Below are 19604 nucleotides of genomic sequence, written 5' to 3' on the forward strand. Positions count from 1 at the left end.
ACTCCAGGCAGAAGGCCCCACATAGGCAAAGATGTAGGGACATCAATAAAGCTAGTTATTGAACAAGCCTTTTCTCGTTCTCTCCCGGCTGATAGTGCTCTTTTCTTCTTTTAGTAGTATCTTTTAAGATTCATAGAACAACTTTAATGTTTAATGAGTACAAAGCATCATTTTTTCGTGGGTTACTCTTCGGGAGGTGGTGAGTGTGTGGGATCCTGTGTGTGAGTTCGGAAAACATGGAACATTGCATGTGTTTACATGTCATCCTTGCCCAGGGGCCATGCTAATGTCCCAATCATTCCGTTGTCAGTCTAGTGTCTGTGCTGCCAAAATGAGCACTTCTATCACCCTCTGGAAGGGTTTTGCTTTGCATTTTACATTCTGGTCTAGTGTCCATTCTGAATTTCTTTCTTGATCTCTTTGTAGGGTCTTTGCTGTTGTTTGGTTTGTGATTATTCAGTTGTGCAATATCCCACATGTTAAAAATATTCTGTGTTGCCCTTTCATTGAATTGCCTTTGCTTCCTGATCAGCAGCCTATAGTGATGTGATCTATTTATCTATTCTTTTGTTGGCTGTCTTGGTCATGGCAGCTTTACAGCACATCTTTGAGTGTCAGGTTTTATTACTACTACTACTACTACTACTATTACTACTACTACTACTACTACTACTACTACTACTACTACTACTTTTCCTGGAACTTTTGTTTTCCCACGAGGACTATAGAATAAAGCTGTCAATGTCTGCAAACTAGCTTAGTGGGACTTTCGACTAGAATTGCATTAAATCTGTAATTCTTTTGGCTCCAGAATTGTGATTATTTTTAGCTTTACAATGGTATGAACATGATACACATTCAGCAAAACAATATACTGTAGTTGGTTTTTTTACTCTTTACTCTTTGGGGACCTACCACCCAGCTCCCAAATAAACACACTAAGACTTATTCTTACTTATGAATATCTGGCCTTAGCTTGGCTTGTTTCTAGCCAGCTTCTCTTAAATTATCCCATCTCTTTTGCCTCTGGGATTTTACCTTTCTTTATTCTATATGTCTTTCTTTCCTTCTTACTCTGTGGCTGGCTGTATGACTGGGTGACTGGCCCCTGGTGTCCTCCTCTCCTTCTTTTTCTCCTTCCTCATCTTCTTCCTTCTCTTCTTATTTATTCTCTCTACCTGGCAGCCCTACCTATCCTTTCACCTGCCTTGCTATTGGCTGTTTGACTCTATATTAGACCAATCAGGTATTTTAAACAGGCAAGGTAACACAGATTTACAGAGTTAAACAAATACAATATAAGCAAATGCAATACATATTTATCATTAGACAAATATTCCACAGCATAAAAGAATGTAACACACCTTTAACTAATATTTCACACCAGTATACTTTGATTCTTGTTCTTTCCTAGGCTAGGAAATGAACCTGGAGAGTGGTAGCCACAGCTCCCAGCCAGTCATGTAATTATGAGGGCAAACAGCCCACACTCCACAGTGTGTACACTGCATTGCTAAGTTATAGTGTTTGGTAGTTTAAGTATATTAAATTATTAAATGCATCTCATGTCATGATAGCTTTACTTTATGATGCGTTTATTGGGATATAATCTCATTGGAAATCAAGGAACATCTGTAGCTGAAAAGAATTCCTCTCCCCTCCCCACCTGATGATGAGGATCACACCCAGGCTCTTGCACAGCTTAGGCAAACAAGCTTGTCAATCTCTGAGCTACATACTTCCCAGCCCTTGGTTTTCTTTAGACAGTCTCACTATGTACCTGAGGCTAGCCCTGAACCTATGATCCTTCTGCATGGTGTATTTATACATGTCAGCTACCATTTCTAAAATAAGAATGACCACTTCCTACCGAGCATTTGGAAATGGGCTACCTCTGTTATAGGTCTTCCTTGATGTCTTGCCCCAGAGTCTGTTTTCCTTATACAGATTTTGTACTTCTTGTGTTAGGTTACAGCTCAGACTTCAGTTACTTGTGCCTGTGTTTCCTACTATAATACAATCAATGCTATATTGAAATGCAGCTTTTGTTTTGCTTCAAGTGAAAGATATTTTACCATCAAGATTTTCTTTCTTGACTCCTTTGTTCATATTATTGTTCTTCTTTCACTTTGATTGTATTCTAGGAGGTCCCCCCCATAGATCTCCAAATCTGCTTCTGTTTCTGGAAGAGGAATCTAGCTCTCTGGGATTGTGGGTTGTAGGCTGGTTATCCTTTGCTTTACATCTGGTATTCACTTATGAGTGAGTACATACTATATTTGTCTTTCTGGATCTAGGTTACCTCACTCAGGATGTTTTTTTCCTTATTTTGTCCATTTGCCTGCAAATTTAAAGATGTCATTGTTTCTTACTGATGAGTAGTACTCCATTGTGTAAATGTACCACATTTTCCTTAATCATTCTTTGGTTGATAGACATCTAGGTTGCTTCCAGATCCTGGCTGTTACAAATAATGCTTCTATGAACATAGTTAAGCAAGTGTCCTTGTGGTATGATTGAGCATCCTTTGGGTATATGTGCAAGAGTGGTATTGCTAGGTCTTGAGGTAGATTGATCCCCAATTTGTGAGAAACCACCATACTGATTTCCAAAGTGGCTGTACAATGGAGGAATGTTCCCCTGACTCTGCATCATTTCCAACATAAGCTGTCATCAGTGTTTTTGATCTTGGCTATTCTGGCAGGTGTAAGATGGTATCTCAGAGTCATTTTGATTTGCATTTCCATGATGACTAAAATGTCATTCAGTCATTTGAGATTCAGTCATTTTTTAATGTCTAGTTTCTTGAGTTCTTTACATATTTTGGAGATCATCCCTCTGTCAGATGTGGGGTTGGTGAAGATCTTTTCCCATTCCGGAGGCTGCTATTTTGTCTTATTGACCATGTCCTTTGCCTTACAAAAGCTTCTCAGTTTCAGAAGGTCCAGTTTATTCATTGTCAGTCTCAGTGCCTGTAATATTGGTGTTATATTTAAGAAGTGATATCTTCTTCCAATGTGTTCAAGGCTACTTCCCACTTTCTCTTCTATTAGATTCGGTGTAACTGGATTTATGCTGAGGTTTTTTATCCACTTGGACTTGAGTTTTGTGCATGACGATAGATATGATTCTACTTGCATTCTTCTACATGTTGACATCCAATTATGCCAGCACCATTCGTGTAGTATGTTTTCTTTTTTTCCATTGTTCAATTTTGGCTTCTTTGTCAAAAATCAGGTGTTCAAGAAGTTTGGATTAATGTCTGAGTCTTTAATTCAATTCCATTGGTCTATGTGTCTGTTTGTATGCCAATATCAATCTGTTGGCCTTTAAGGGTTTTTTTTTAATTGGGTTGATTGAGGTAGGAAGATCTACCCTGAATGTAATTGTGACACCACTACTGAGCTGACCAATTGTTGTTATGTAAAATAGAAACAACTTTGCTGTTGAATGTGTTAAAAGGCAATGACCAAGATACAGTGCCAAACAGTGTGATATTTCTAAACTGTTTGAGTTCTGGTTGTTAGCTTACCTTCATTAAAATGATGGCTTCAAACCCCAGAGAGCAACACCCAGGACACTGAGGCCATCTGTGTTAATTCTAACTCTACAGCTCATCATATGCATTCATTAACATAATTTCTCTATATGATGGCATTGGGACAAGATCTCTGTCTACTGCCCACTGTGTGAAAGAACAAAGGAGGGAACATTTTGCATGGTAGTCATAGACACACAATGAAGATTCTTATAAACAAGCAACAAAGAGCCTTGAACTTAAAAATTAGAGAAAAAGCAGATGGTTCATTGAGGAAAAAAAGACCATGGCCAATGCAAACAATTGAACATTGGTTAGGGCAGAAATATCCTGACACATTTTAAAACACAAAATCATATAACACACCAAGTAAAATGATTCTGCTGAAAATAGCAACAATAAAGAAACCACAGAGATCCATTTGGACACCATACACTGACCAAAGCAGTGTAGAAAGAATCAAGATTCATTAAAGGGGCAAAAGGAAAGTATAAATCCCCATGAAGCTGAATGGAAAGGAACGGAAGCTATGTTTCAAGAGCTTTGTGATGGAGGACCCTGAATGCAAGGCTTGGTGGGGATCAATAAATAGAAATGTCTACCCCACAATTTTTCCAATGTGACTATCTTTTACTTCATTTTCCCAATAAGGTTTCCTGGTCCTACTGCTTTCAAAAAGTCAAGTACTACTCATGAGTATAGGTCTACTGTTATTTTCTGAATGTTCTTTTCCTCTTTTGGAAACACGACATCATTTAGCTACATGGAAAAGCCAAGACCAGGTTTTTCCTTTTGTAGTAAGAGGAGCCATGAACAAAGAGCAAGTATCTAAGAACCAGTGTCAATGGGTGAAGGCTGGGCCATATGGGATTATAGTCAACAAAGGAGGGGATCAAATAATTATGCATACACAGCGATGGGAATAATAGCATTTGCTCTGTCTAATCCTTACCCTAACTCCCAGGTGAGAGCCAAGTAATTATTATCACAATGACGAGTAGAAAATCTTTACTATATGAAAGTAAACCATACCTGCTGAGAGGGCCAATTGTTTAGTGAAAAGTCACTGGGATCAGAGTGAAAAAGCTTCCCAGGATTCTTCTTAGTCCTCCTGATCCTCTGGGGTCAATAAACAAACAACTCTGGACCCCTGTACCTTATGTTAGAAGAATCATGAGGTAGATAAGAGGACACCTAGAAACGCAGCCTGGAGCTTAATGACTTTGGGGACACTAGTATGTCTATCTTTGTTTTAGGGTTCAACTATTACATTTAAGTTCTCATTCTCTGATGATTGCATGCATATACTTAATGCATTTACGTAATTTTCATTTTCCAAACCCCCATTATCTCCTTCCCATTCCCAATGATTTCTCTCTCTCTACCATGTTCCCCTCATCCTTTCATGTCCTGTTGTTGCTTATGCTATTGTTGTTTATGTTGTTGGTAGTGATGGTAATTTGTAACTCACTGAGTTTAATTAAGGTTGCTTTGTATGAGCATTGACCGCTAACATCTTTGCTAGTTGTGATAAACTGGGCTAGCATTCTTTTCTTTAATACCAAAGTCTATCCCATTCATTCTATGGGAAGTCTTTTGGGAGGTGTGAATTTGAAAAAGACTCTGGAGCATGGTGGGGTGTAACACGAGTTCAAATTGGTCTTAGTAATAGAAGCCCGGAGTCCGATATAGGGGTAAAAAGCTGAAAGATCAGAGAGATGACGGAGCAAGCCACAGCCACACCTTACCTCTCTAATTTCCCAGCTGAAAAGAGACCAGTCACCTCACTTCCTGCCTCTGCCCAGCCACCTCACTTCCTGTCTGTCTGTTAGCTAGTGGCAAGCTCCACCTGTGATCTTCAATCACGCTTTATTTGTACAGACAAGCTATCACCACAGTGGGGCTGTCTGCGACCTTCACAGGCAGCAGAATGAGAAGCCTCGGGAGGAAAGAAAGCAATTTGGCACAATGGGACTCATCAGCCAGTGTTGGTTCAAAGTTTGGGAGTCTGATACTGAGTGGTTTATTTTAGGATTATTTAAGCATAACACAATCTGGTTAAAAAAAATCAAACAAAAAACCCTATTCCTTAGTTTGTAGGAAGCATGTAAGAGTCAAGGTGACCCCACCACACACTGTGTAGGACGTATTTAGTGCAAGATCAAGACACTAGTAGATTTGGCACTTTGTGAGGGTTTGCTCTCTCATTCATAGATGGATGAGCTAACTACACCTTCACATTGCTTGCTCTACGGCAGTCTCTTCCATAGGGCATTAATCCTGATAGCAAGGGCAGGGCCCTCATGAGCTAATTATGTCCCAAAAGCTCTATCTTTTAACATGGTCACCTTGATGACTGGCTGTCAGCATGTTAGTTTCAGGCAGTATGCTATTATTCAGAACAAGGTGACATTTAGTTACTTGTCATTTTCATGCACCAAATATTCTTCAGTGAAATCATGTTTTTAGGTCATCATATTGATTTTTTAATTGATTCTTTGTGGGCTTCACATCATGTATCCAAATCCCATCCATCTCTGTGTCCCTTCATATCTGCTCTCTACCCTTGCTACCTCCACAGTCAAAATAAAACAGAATTGATAAGTAAAATAACCAAACTAACATACAAAAAAGTCATGTTATTGAAGCTGTGCTGTGATACAGTAAGTCACACAGTACACCTTTAGTTCATACATCTTTACTTGTAAGTGTTCATTGTAATGAGCCATTGGTCCAATTCAAGACCTCTGCTTTCTGCTACATTATTGACACTGGCCCCTCACTAGGACTCTTCTTGGATATCCTGATGTTGCCCTGTGTCATGGAGACCCTGCAGCTTTGGATCTGCAGGTCTCGCCCCTTCACATGCTCCAGCAGTTCATAGATGTGGTGGATGTTGGGTGGACCAACTCATAACTCTGGTTCCGGGCCTGGGTGATGGCTGGGTAGGTCAGCCTACCTCTTTCCCTCATTGACACCTCCAGAGTGAGTTCTCCTGCTCTTATGTCCTTAGGGCTGGCTCCTGAGTGCTGTTGCTGGTGAGAGGCAGGGCCAGCTCTCCCACCCTCCACAGGCAGCAAGGGGTGGGGGATGGGCATCTCTTCCTTACCCACTCCACCATATCATTGAAATCATTTTTAAGGGTGCATTGGGTGGGACTGGAGAGATGGATTAGTGGTTAAGAGAACTGACTTCTCTTGTAGAGGACCTGGGTTCAATTCCCAGCATCCACAGGAAAGCTAACAACTATCTATAAACTCCAAGATCTGACATGATCACACTGACGTACATGAAAATAAAATAAAGATAAATAACTTATTTAAAAAAGGGTGCATAAGCCAAAAGTCATTCTTTATTGTTGATTATTTACAGGATTGTTAGTTTCCTAGTTTGTGAATAAAACTATAACACAAACTGGCACACGGATTTTTATGGCTGTGTTTATCATTGAGATTCGTTGACCTAAGGAAATATTGCCTTTTCTTGTTGAACTTTTATCAGACATTTATTCAAAGAATTAGCACAAATTTGAAAGTAATGATTAAAATTCTGTCCCTTAGTTATTTTGCTGTGTTGTGTTGTCTTGTGAGCTCTGAGATACTTAGCAGTAGTCTTGACATCTACCCAGTATGTCCACTGCCTTATTTATTGCTGCCCTAATGTACTGGGTGGTTTTGTGTATCAACCTGACACAAGTTAGAGTCATCGGAGGAAGGAGCCTCAGCTGAGGAAATGCCTCAGTGCGATCCAGGCATTTTCTCATTTAGTGATCGATGCGGGAGGATCCAGCCCATGGTGGGTGGTGCCATCCATTGGCTGCTGGTCCTGGGTTCTATAAAAAGGTAGACTGAGCAAGCCATGGGAAGCAAGCCAGTAAGCAGCTCCCCTCCATGTCTTCTGCATCAACTCCTGCCTCCAGGATACTGCCTTGTTTGAGTTCCTGTCCTGATTTCCTTCAGTGATGAACAGCAATGCTCAAGTGTAAACCAAATAAACCCTTTCCTCCACAACTTTCCTTTTGATCATGGAGTTTCACTGAAGCAGCAGAAACCGTAGCTAAGACACCTTGTCTATTCAGAATACTAGGAAATGGAATCAGCTTAGACACCATCAACAGATGAATGAATGTGCATGGATATGCACAACAGAATACTATTCAGCTGTAAAGAAAAGTGAATTACGAAATTTGCAGGAAAATGGATGAATCTGGAATTACATTAAGGGAGGTAACTCAGGGAAACAAATCCCACATGTTGTCTCTGAGATACAGCTCCTAGACTTTGTGATTTTGTCTCTTTTTCTCCACCTTTGGAGCTGGGAACTGAACAAAGGGCCTCATGCTTGGTGGGCAATCACTCTACCACTAAGTTAAACTCCCAACTCCAGATCCTAGCTTTGTGCGTGTGTGTGTGTGTGTGTGTGTGTGTGTGTGTGTATTAGAGTGTAAATATAACTTGTGAAACTAGAAAGGGGATGATGAGAGAAGAAAAGAAAGTGCTAAGGAAGAGGGGAGAGGTCTTGAAGATGTAGTATAAAAACAGACAAGAGCTGCTGGACACGTTAGGGCAAAAGACTGGGGAGTGGATGCAGAGAAGAACATGGAAGTGGGTCAATGAAAGCAAATTACATTTGAAAATGATGTAATGAAACCCAATACAGTAAAAGACAAAAAATATTTTAAAACCAGGCATATATCTGGGGCCTCAAACCCACCATTACTCCTTATTCTCTCCTTCTGAATATATAAACAGATAGTGGCTGGATAATATACACTGAAAGACAATGGTCTTCTACAGCAGCCAGCTTGGAAAGCCAAACCACAAGGTTCTCAACAGACACAAGGATGGCTAGGACTCTATCAGTAACTTCCCACTTCTCTACTATTTGCTCCAGCTTCTCCTAACTCAGGACCAACCCGAGCAAGTCAAGTCAGCTCTCGGAAAGTAATCACATAGCTTCCTCTTAGCTTGCCATCAGCTCTTTGATGCCAAAGCCCTCTCCACCCGCATACGTGAAGCCTCCATGTTTCTTCACTGCCAAGCTTTTCTGCTTCCCTTGCCAACCTCAGCATCTCTGCTCAGTGGTTAGTGACTTCTTGGCTATGCAGCAAGCCGTAACAAAACAGTCTCCATATGTTCCCCTTAGAGCTGTCTTCATTTATTTCCACAGTTCTTATTGGTTGGGCAAGAGGTTTATTTTATTATTGGAAACAAGCAAGAATGTATCATCTGGTATTCAGGTTTTAGATACAGACATTTAGGGAGTTGTTTGGGAAAGATAGCTGCCCGGTACCTGGAGATGTCTGGGTCTGTTGGAAAGCTACAGCCCCTCCTGGGACTGAGATGAGGGATAGAAGAGGCTCTCACAGAAGAACAGATCATCACACAGTTCCTGCTGGTTTGGTATCCAGGAAACCTGAAATTAATTTAAAAGGACACCGTTAGACAAATTTTCTTGAAGCACTAAATCCAATGCACTTTTGCCAAAATTGGGCAGGGAAGAGCAGAACAGGTTCCAATAACCCCTTCAGGAGCCCGCCCTAATGACCTAGCCACTACCTGCTAGTGCCACCTCTCAAAGATTCTGCTACCTCCCTGTTTTCTGAGGACAAAGCCTTTAACATGCAGGCCTTTGGAGACATTCTAGATCAAATGCTAGCATGGAACACATCACTACTTCTGACCAGGAACCCACTTCTCTGGTAATGAAATGTGACAACGGGCAGATTGTTGTGGGAGATGACTGCTCTCAGCATCCTTTACTCAGAAGCAGCTGGTTAATAATCACCAGTGAAAGACCAAATGATGGCACCAGCAACACACACTCTGCAAATTCAGGATGTTATCCTACTAATGTAGCATGTGCGCTTGCTTTCAAAAGACTACACTTAAGTAATGATCATGGAATTTTTCATTATTAAGGGGAAGAATCTACCCATGAAATATTTTATAATCCAAAGGAGGACAGTGTCCTCGAGAGGACTTAAGAATGGTTCCAGTCAACAGATAGTGGAGACATTGAGCTGGTAGTTATGGGATCCACATTTCATCATGGTAAAGACAAGAAATAGAAACCTTGCTGTAGTTCTATGCAACAGTTCATGACCAAAGAATGGGCTGGCAAAACCAGCACAGACAGCTGATCCGAACAGGGGAGAGCTCTTGGACCCCAGACCAACAGCTGGGAAGCCAGCATGGGACTGATCCAGACCCCCTGAGTGTGAGAGACAGTGAGGAGGCCCGGGCTACCTATGGGGTCCTGAGCAGTGGATCAGAGTTTATCCCTCGAATACTAACAGACATTGTGTGTCCACAGCACAAAGAGGGTTGCTCTCTCTGCCTGGACTCTTAGGGAAGTGCCTAGACCCTACCCTGAATGAAATGATAGACTCTAGATATCCCCTATACGGGAGGAATTGGCAATAGGGTGGGAGGATGGGGGGATGGTGGGGAGTGCGGGAGGAGGGGAGGGAGAGGGAACTGGGATTGGCATGTAAAACAAGCTAGTTAAAATTAAAATAAAAATTAAAAAAAGAAGTGTGGTTAGTGCTTCATAATGGGGGCATACTAGGTTTGCAGAGTCCCTGCAATGGCCAATAGTAATCATGGAACACAATTTTCTAGTTGGTGCCGGACTTATCTGTTGAGTCCAACATGCCCACTTCTCTCAGCCTCTTCAATCCATCCTCACATCTGGCGGACCAACTCAGACATTCCTATTTCATTCCGTGTTGCTCATGTTTGCATATTTGTTCTTTCTCCTGAATTTCTTTCATATTTTGTTTAAATCCATGCCATTTAAGTGTCAGGAAGCCAACAAGTTCCTGCATGTCCAGTTTTATACTGTCTACAACTTGATCAAATATCCTCAAACTCTACTTCCAGATGTAGACCAAAGAGTTTATGTAATTGTGTAATTCCTACTCCGAATGACTTCAGGAAAAGGTAAGAATAAACCCAACCAGGGAAGTAAAAGACACAAACAGCTTTGTTATAAGGTGTGTTTTCTTCCTAGTTAGACCCAAGATGTTCCCTGACAGTTTTTTTTTCAGAGACTTAACTCTGGTCCTTGACCTGGAAGCTAGGAAAGCTTCTGACTAGAGTGCCTATTCCTTGTAGAGAGGAAGGCATTTCTGTGGCATTTTAGCATAGCATATGTACATGTTCTTTCTAGGAAAAGTTGAATGCTTCACCAGACCAAGAAATACAGTGGTGGAGAGACGGTCAAAATCCTTAGGAGTGTGCATCTAGATACCCTATCCCTTGTTCTGGAGTGCTTTCTCAAGCATTAGCTTTTGCATGATCTACCTGCCTGACAGAGCACTCTAGGTCCCTATAGCTTTCTACTGAGTGCTAAGTTTTTGCCCCTTGCTCAAATATTCCTAGCAGGGGTTCTCATAAGCTACACAGAGATCCTTCAGCTCTCATAATTACTCATTAGTTGTGACACACAAATATCTCTTTGTCTATGTACCTATATGGGATTTTGACATCTACAACCATAGCTATATTTAAGTAGATATTCCGACAATTCGTACTTAGAATCCTTTAAAACATCATGTTGAACAAGGCAAAAGGTTATCTTTCCCAATTTTTCAGCAGGCTGCTGGTGCCAACAAATCCTTTGGTCATTTTTTAGTTAATGTACCATTTGATACCAGTAACAAAAATACTGAAAACAAAATTAAGAAAATAGTCTTATACAAAATGGCTTCAGGAAAAGCTAGGAATAAATCCAACCAGGGAAGTGAAGGATACCAACAATGAATATTAAAACACTGAAAACATAAAGAAGACATTAGAAAACATGAAACACTCTCATGCTGATGGATCAGCAGCATGAATAATGTGAAGATTTTCAAAAGTGATCTACCAATTCAAAATAATCCCCATCAAAATTTCAATGACATTCTTCACAAAAATAGAAAAAGGATTGGTAAAATGCATAGGGAAGCAGAAAGGACTTTGGATAGTCAAGGTAACCCTGAGAAAAAAGAACAATGGTGCAATAATCAACATACCCGACTTCAAGCTATATTACATATCCATAGCAACAAAACAGAATGGCACTGGCACAAAACAGACAAGTAAACCAAAAGAAGGAAAGACAAACACCTATATTGCCATAGCTACGTGGTTTTTGATGAAGACATCAAAAATATACACAAGAGAGAAAACCAGCCTCTTCTGTAACCAGCTGGATTTCTAGTTGAAGAAAAATGAATGTAGAACCCTATTGCTTGCTTATATTATACAAAAACCAATTCAAAGCAGACAAAAGACCTAATATATGACCTGAAATCCTGAATCTGTGTTAGAAAAATGAGGGAAAATTCTCCAAGGTATGGGCAGAGGCAAGGACTTTCTGAATAGGATTCCAGTAACTTGGGAAACAAAGCCAAGAGCTGACAAATGGGATAGATTGAAATAAAAGCTTCCATACAGCAAAGAAAACCATTAAGTGAGTAGAAAGACACCCTACTGGATGGTAGAATATCTTCATTAGCTACACATGCAACAGAAGATTAATATCTAGAAGATAAGAAGAACTAAAAAAAAAACCCTAAATACCAAAAATGGAAAAGAAAAAGAAAAAAACACATGTCAATCAACAAATGGGCTAATAAGGGGACTGAAGAGATAGATGGCTCAGAGGTTAAGAGCACTTACTGTTCTTACAGAGTTCTCAGCATCCATACAGTGAGTCACAATCATCCATAACTCACATTCCAAGAGACATGATACCCTCTTCTGGCCTCCGCCGGCAGAAGATGTACAAGTGGTACACATGCGGGCAAAACACTCATACATAAACCAAAAATAACCCTTTTTGAAGATAAAAATAAATGGGCTAATATGAGACAATTCTCAAAAGACAAAGTGTATATTGCCATTGATCATAAAAAACTGTTAAATAGTTTCACATATCAGATGAATTTCAGATTAAAACCACATTGAATTTCCATCTTATCCCAGTAAGGATGGTTATTATTATTATTATTATTATTATTATTATTATTATTATTTTGGTATTTACAAAACATGGTTTCTCTGTATTGTTTTGGAGGCTGTCGGTCCAGCCTGGCCTCAAACTCACAGAGATCCGCCTGCCTCTGCCTCCCGAGTGCTGGGATTAAAGGCATGCGCCACCACAGCCCGGTAAGGATGGTTATTATTAAGACATCATTAAGCAACACTGATGAGAATCCTTATACACTTGTAGCAGTACGGTAAGTTAGCTCAACCACTATGGTAATTAGTATGGAGATTCTGCACAACCTAAAACAAGAACTACCATATAATCGAGTTGTACTACTCACAGGCATATACCGGAAGGACTCCAAGTCATCATACCACAGAGACACCTGCACATCCTTGCTTAGTCACAATAGACAGATTATATTATTTATCCAAGGTATCAGTTGACAGACACATGGATAAAGAAAGTGATATATATACATACATATATATATGTATACATATATACACATAGTGGAGTTTAATGCAACTATAAAAAATGATGAAATTATATTGCTGTCTGGGAAGTTGATATAGCTGGAGATCATCACACTAAGGAAGACCACCCAGGTTCAGAAAGACAATTATGTTTTCTGTCATTCTTGGACTCTAGATTTTATATATATTAAATAAAAATATAAAAACATAAAATCACCTCCATCTATGCAGATGAATATATGCATAAAATATGAAGGCAGAAATAAGACTGTTAAGGGAAAGGAAACAGATTAGTACATGGAGGGAAAGAGGACAAAAGGGAAGGCATCAGAGCAAAAATATGGTCAAAGTACATGATATTCTTAAAAGAAAATACCTTTATGTAACACATCACTACGTATAATAAAAATACACCAATAAAATAAAAAATAAAATCAACAAACATATATATGTACATATATATTGTTTATTAGATCTAAATATACATAAAAATTTAGGAAACATTAGAAGATTAACCACAGTATGCACAAGAAATAGATAGCAATGAAAACAACCCTAGAGATTTATGTAAATGTATATGTCTAGCTTTAGTGAAGTGCATGATGGGGAAATATGGAACACAGTTTTCAAAATATGATGTGTGCATGCTAGTATGTACCCAGACAAGGGCTAGCCCGTGGTGGGGAAGGCTGAAAGAGCAAAGCTGAGATTTGCATTAAACACACTTCCAAATGCTAATGCAAAATGGAAACCAAGGCTTTCCAATCAAATGGAACCCACACAAGAGGCTTATGGAGAAGCAACTGATCAACCTCTTCTTCCCCTGTCCTAGCTGGAGACATCAGAGGACCTGTGAAAACCCTCTACAGGTTCTGATTGACAAGGTCTTACTACACGTGCTGCTTCTTAAGGTCTTGCCTCTCTCTTCTCCAGCTTTTCTTTCGACTCCCACATTAGGTATTAGGAGAGTCCAGGCAAGGCCATGCAGATCCAAACTGATACTACAATTGAACGAATGAATTAAGTGCTCATTGTCTTTCACAGGATTTGAAACAAGAGACAGGAAGCAGAGAACATGAAATAATTAGATGGTAACTTTTCCATACACTATTTTCTTTCCATTTTCTAATACCCAGAAACACATTTTTATCTTTTATAATCAGATTCTACAACCCAAAATTGAACCATATTTAGAACGATATATCCTTCTGGAAAAATATCATTTAAATGCAAATGTTAAGATTATCTTCATGTCTTTACAATCATCTAGAGGTTGAACAATTCTCTTTGCTCTCCAAAAATAATTGTTTTGAAAACCACGAAACTATACTATTTTTTTCTTTTGTATTGGGAGTTGTACCCATGGACTTTCATTAATGAGGTCATTTATTTGTCATCACAATTTCTAAGAAGCCTTTAAAACAAAGAAAGGAAACACGTACACTACCATTTTAACATAAACACAAGCTGCCTCATTGTGCCATCTCTGAATACTTGAAACTGTGAAGTTTCACTGTTTTTGTAATTAAAACTCTTGGGAGAAGGAAGAAAACCCTTAAAATCCAATCATCCTAGCTGACTACCATAACTTCCGCAATTCCCTTTGTGTCTTGCTATTTATTTTTTTCTGATTGCAGCTGTGTGTGTGTGAAGATTGGTAGCTGAAGTAGCTGGGACCTTGGAGTAGAAAAGGAGTATCCATAAATAGAATCATAGTGAACACATTGGGGTGTGTCAATGACTACACTTTATCTGTGCTGTGCTCATTAGAGTATGAAATAGAAGGAACATGTAAGTTATCAGATATTAAATCATTTAATACTTATCTACAGGTCCACCTGAGGAGAGAGACTGCAGTCCTGAAAATAAGGGTTTTTTTTGTTTTTGTTTTTGTTTTTTGAGACATGGTTTCCCTTTGTATCCCTGACTGACCTGGAACTCACTCTGTAGACCAGGTTGGCCTCAAACTCACAGAGATCCACCTTCTTCTACCTCTGCTGGGATTAAAGTTATGTGCCACCACTGGCCGGCTCCTGAAGGTTTTATATATCACTGGTGCTAAATTTAAAGCTGTATACAACTGTTTTAGATACATTCCATGTTCACAGAGTCCTAGGCACTGAGACTCTGCATGCTTTGTACATATCTTGAAAGTATGCCCAACACCTGCTAGTTGCAAGCAATATAATTGTGTAGCCATAAAAGATCTTAAGCTGTTGCTGCTTTTTGAAATCCATTAACCCAGAGACTTGCCACTACACTGCTGGGCAGCATCATCTAAACTTAGAATATCCTTCCTTGGCAGAAATCTCCATTCCTTGTTTCCTGAGTAGTCTCTCCCTGAAGGGGCTTGTCCTTCTCTATATATGTTTCTCTTATTGGTTAATGAGGTAGGAAGATAGGTGGGACTAGGAGACAAGGAGAATTCTGGGAAAGAGGCAGAGAGGGCCCACCAGAACAGTTGGCATGTGGGTCGCCAAAGGAGTAACAGGTCCAGACCCTTCTCCAGCAAGATAAGGCCATGTGGAAATACATAGATTGGAAATGGGTTAGTAATTAAGACAGAGCTAGCCAATAAGAAACCCTAGTCATTGGTCAACAGTTTTATAATTAATATAGTGTCTGTGTGTTCATTTGGGGCTGGTGCAGTGGGACCAGGCTGGTGGGAAAGAACCTCCGCAACAACTCCCAGCACCTGGGGGTTTTCTTGCTGGCAGAAGCTACCCTAAAGCCAACCAGTCAAACCCCAAACGAAGCTTCTGTCACCATAGAATGAGAATCTCCTACCCTGATGAGCCCTGGGATTCCCACCCTCACTCCTGGGAGCTTAGTGTAATAGACCACAGGCTCCTTCTGAGGTAGCAGAGTAAAAACAAAAAATAAATTGGGAGATTTAGTAGACAGATAACTTCAATTAAAGTTTCTTTTAAAAATGTTCTTGTGTTTTATTTGTGTGTGCTGTGTTACTGTTCCCACACAACCCTATCTCTACCCTCATGTATAGTACACAGAAAAGTCTTCCAGAAGCAGACAGTACTACCTGGGATAGATCCAGGGTTTAAGCATGATTTCCAGCAACAATCAACAAAAATCATGCATGCTGAGAGACAAAGTCATCCAATCAAAAATCATAAAAAATGCATACAATAATCCCCAGTATTGCAGATTTTAGCACGAAGAAGCAAGAGTTCAAACAATTGTGACTATTGTATTTTAAAGTGTAAGATGATATGAAATTGATGAAGAAATGGAAAACATTTCACCAGGGAATTAAAATCCACCAAAAGGAAGATGGTATAGACCTCTTAGAGTTAAGAAGTACAACTGGATGTACAATGTTAAAATTAAGTAAACAGAAGTCCTAAGCCAGGTGACAACTCCATTTTGAAAAATCCCAAGTGGAATCTAAAGATAGAAACAAATAGCACAGAAAAGCTCATTAGTAACATTTGGAATCTGGGAACATAAGGGATCAAGAAGATCGAGTTGGGGGAGGGGTGAATGGGGAGAGCAATGAAAGAGATATCTTTGGAACCATTATGGGGTTAGGGAGAAACCTGGTGCTAGAAAAATTCTCAGGAAAGTTGTCCCTAACTAAGACTCCTAGCAATAGTGGAGATAGTGTCTGGCAGGACAGACACTTTAATCAGATTAGTGACTACCCTAATTGTCACCATAGAACCTACATCCAGTAACTGATGGAAGCAGATGCAGTGAACCACAGCCAAGCACTGGGCTGAGCTCTTGAAGTTCAGTTAAGGACGGGGAATAAAGATCATATGACCAAGGATGGGAGTCAAGAGCAGGATGGGGAAAACCACAGAGACAGCTAGCCCAAGCTAGTGGAGCTCACATACTATGACTGACAGCTGGGGAACCTGCGTGGGAATAAACTAGACCCTCTGAATGTGGGTGACAGTTATGTGACTTGATCTGTTGAGGGTGGGGTGAGCTAGTAATGGCACCAGGACCTAACCTAGGTGCATGAACTGGTTTTTTGGAGCCCATTCCCCATGGTGGGATACCTTGTTCAGCTTTGATACAGGGGGCAGGGGCTTGGTCCTGCCTCAACTTGGTATCCCAGACTTTGTTGACTCCCCAAGGAAGACCTTAACCCCTCTGAGGAGTGGATGGGGGGGTTGAAAAGGGAGGAGGCAGTAGGGTGGGAGAAGCAGAGGGAGGGGAAACTGTGGTTAGAATGTAAAATGAAAAATATTTTTAATAAAAAATAGGTAAAAAAGAAACATTTAGAATCAAACCAGGAAGTCTAGTGTCCTTCTCACTTGTCACTGGAATTCTGGAGGTATAGCAGAGAGAACAAGGAAGAAGCTACACTAAACAGAGTAGCTAGGAATGTCTCAGTGTGGTTGAAAGAGTTCAACCCAAGAATCTCTGTGATCTTCAAGCAGAATGACTCTAATGCAAACTGCATTGGAGTAGGTAATAGCTAACTTTGTATAAGAAGCCTATGCCATAAATGGTTTATGGGCTTTCTCTGTTCAGGTAATGCAGGGTGTTGAACCTGGACCTCATAATTGTTAGGCAGTCACTACCACTGAGCTACATAAATATTCCTAGGTCTTAAGAACAATTCATTGAATAATGTCTTGGGTTGATTGACCATATATAACGATTAGAGATTGAGACTTCCCTCTGCAGCAGGACATCAATGTTACACAAAGCACTACTTGTGCTTGTGGCAATGCCTGTGCAAACAAAGTTATTGCCTTGATAATCATATCAAAATATACCTCATATGATTATACACCACATATAATTTCATAATGACAATAAGCAGCCAAATATGCTATGGGATATGTATTTAATCCAATTTTAACATTATTTTTTTTCCTTGGGTTTCCTTGCTTTCTTTAAGAGATTTGCTGATTTCTTGCATTTTTTTGGTTTGTGTTTTCTTCTGTTTCTTTAAGGGATTTTCTCATATCCTCTTTGAGGGCCTCTATCATTTTCAGGAGGTTGTTTTGAAGGTCATTCTTTTCTGTTTCATCTGTGTTGATATGTTCAGGTCTTGCTGGTGTAGAGTTTCTAGACCCTGGTGGTGTCATACTGGTTCCTCTGTTGATGGCTGTGTTTTTATATTTCCTTCTTCCCATCCTTTCTTTCAGTAGGAGCTCATGGGGTCTCTTACTCTCCTTAAGCACCGGGAAAGGCCCAGAAGACACAGGTGTGGGCAGACTCAGGGTGATCCTTCCGGGAGGCGCAGGTCTTCTCTAGGCGCAGAAAACGCCCAGGGAGATGGAGCTGGGGATGTAGGGAGTTGGGGCTCAGAGCGGGGACCCCACTTGCCTTAAGCACCGGGAAAAGCTTAACATTATTTCATAATGTACTTCTACTTGTAAAATGTTCACTGTAGAGCAGTATGCCTGTACCCGTGTCGTGTCATAGTCCCATGTTTTCAGCATTTCTTCTTCCACACATGTGGAAGTCAGAGGACAACTTGTGGGAGTTGGCTTCTCTTTCCAACTCAGGCCCTCAGACTTGGTAGCAAATTCTTTTTCCTCTAAGTCACTGGTTCTCAACCTGTGGGTTGTGACCATCATAAAAACACATATTTCTGATAGTCTTAGGAACCTCCAATCATGAGTTAATTTTCCTTGTTGCGGCATAACTGTAATTTTGCTACTGAGTAGTGTCTTGGTTCCTAAGACCGTAGTAAATATGTGTTTTCTGATGGTCATGACCTACAGGTTGAGAACAGCTGATCTAAGTCATCTTGTGAGCCATGTTCTCTTCACTTCTTAATGGCAGCACGACAACCACACGGGTTGTCATCTAGCTGTGTGCAACTGTTTTCCATGATGCTCACATATCAGAGAAATCAACTAAGAACATGTCTCTTAGTGTTATCCCGGCTCTTAAGTATCATACAGCTGTGGCTTAAGAAGAACTATATTTTTACACTAGCTTTGATCAGTGATCACAATGGTAGGAGGCAATATAGACGTGTATAGTATGGAAATATGAACACAAAGAAAACAGACTTAAAGGGGCTTTCACCTTTATCTTCTCTTTCAAAGAACTCTGTTAACATTTCTTTGAATCCTTTACATCTTGCTTCGATCTATTTCAAGATCACTATAACTCACATAGCATATAGTCTCCAAAAGCAATACTACTTACGCTGGTGAATAAGTAATATATTCCTTCCATACAAGTCCAGTTTTCTGAGGACATGTAAACAATGGTGGTAATGGCATGAAACTGTCCCTATCACAATAAAAAGTAGTCTTCCAAAGAGAGTCTTTTTTTCTAAAACACATTTGGAAAAGAAACACAATGTTAGTGGTTAAAGCATAAACCAGGAACATTCAAACAAATTATTCTATATCCAAATAGTAGAGATTTTTTTCTGTTCCTTCACTGCTCAAAGGGATTGTCCCTTGGCATATGTTCAGGCTTTATCACTTTGCCATCCCATGCTGTCATTTATTTCTCTCCTTGTTCTTTCCTATTTCTTATAGTCTATCAGGATACTGTGGTTGACATTGTCATCTACAAAGTGCATGCCTGAGAACCATGCAATAAAGAATTATCACAAAAAGTCATTGAACATTTCTTTGTTTCTCAGTCATTTGAGATGTATCTATTGA

At 40.0% G+C, this 19604-nt stretch overlaps 1 non-coding gene across 1 annotated transcript; it reads right to left on the reverse strand.

Annotated features, from left to right (window-relative positions):
• Nucleotides 1-230: 230 nt before the first annotated feature.
• Nucleotides 231-339, reverse strand: LOC121139557. Its single transcript, XR_005876470.1, has one exon. It is a non-coding gene; the product is annotated as a U6 spliceosomal RNA (small nuclear RNA).
• Between the last annotated feature and the right edge of the window lie 19265 nt (nucleotides 340-19604).

Source organism: Mesocricetus auratus, unplaced genomic scaffold (genome assembly GCF_017639785.1).
Source record: "Mesocricetus auratus isolate SY011 unplaced genomic scaffold, BCM_Maur_2.0 Super-Scaffold_15014, whole genome shotgun sequence".
NCBI classification, from domain to species: domain Eukaryota; kingdom Metazoa; phylum Chordata; class Mammalia; order Rodentia; family Cricetidae; genus Mesocricetus; species Mesocricetus auratus.